Here is a 1,160-nt window from a genome sequence, read left to right on the forward strand (position 1 = left end):
TTTTGAAACATGTGTTCATCTTTAGGAAAACGAAAGGAATGTACTTTTTGTTCAATTGTATAATTCCCTTGGCAAAACGGAACAATACATTTATTCACCATTATTACAAAATATTATTCCTTCCGAAATTTTTTGACAATTAAATCCGAATAACAAGTAACCAATTACGAAGAAACAAATAAAACGTGCAACGCCGATCAAGTAAACAAGAAAATGAAATAAATCGTTCGCCTCCTATTTGATCAAAACATTAATATAGGGATGTGAGCGCTCAGGCTTGCTATTTACGTAAGGCTACGCTATAACACGGGTTATGCATAAGTTATAATCTGATCTTTGATAACAGAATTTGGCATATCACACAACTTATTTATATATTTGAATTAATTAACTATTTGCTTGGTGTTATTTTTTGATGTTCAACATAACCGTAAATTTGAGTATTTTTTTAACGTATGTAAAATGGTAACTAAAATCCGGTTTAAATTTAGTGTGTTTAAGCGTCTCTCTGGTTACTATTTTAATAAAATGACAACAACACAATTTCACTTGTACAATTTTAATAGGAATGACGTCACTGGTTGCCCATTTCATTGCATATTGCAAATACGTCGGAATTTCCATCGTGTTAAATCCTTTCAAAACAGCCTCAATAAGTGCCATAGAAAAATCGGTTACAACATTCGAATACAAAGGCCATTCTTTCAATTTTTTTGAGACGTAGTGCTTATAGTCAATAAGTACTTGACTTATGTGATACACGTCGTGCCTACATGTTACAAAGTCGATCATTGAAATTATTCTATTATCTACTGAAATAACACCAGTGTAATAAAAAATTCTCTTCTGCTATGAGCTGGTCCTTCTTATCACCGATCCTGTCGAATCAAAATACAACACTGGCAATATGTTCTTTTTTTTGGTTCGTTTAGCAACTTCAACCTGTTTGTATGAATATGAAATGATGCATAACGGCTCACTAACATGTTGTATAAATCTATCACTATCTGAAGCAAGTAGTTCTTTTCTTAGCTTTATAATTACATCAAAAACATCATCTTTATCCTCATCGTCAACACTCAGTGACTCAGATCTAGCATTAGCTAAAACGTCATTTGAGTGAATTTGCATCATGTTACCTATTATCATCGGAGGCATTA

The sequence above is a fragment of the Helobdella robusta genome, assembly GCF_000326865.2.
Source record: "Helobdella robusta unplaced genomic scaffold HELROscaffold_44, whole genome shotgun sequence".
Lineage (NCBI taxonomy): Eukaryota > Metazoa > Annelida > Clitellata > Rhynchobdellida > Glossiphoniidae > Helobdella > Helobdella robusta.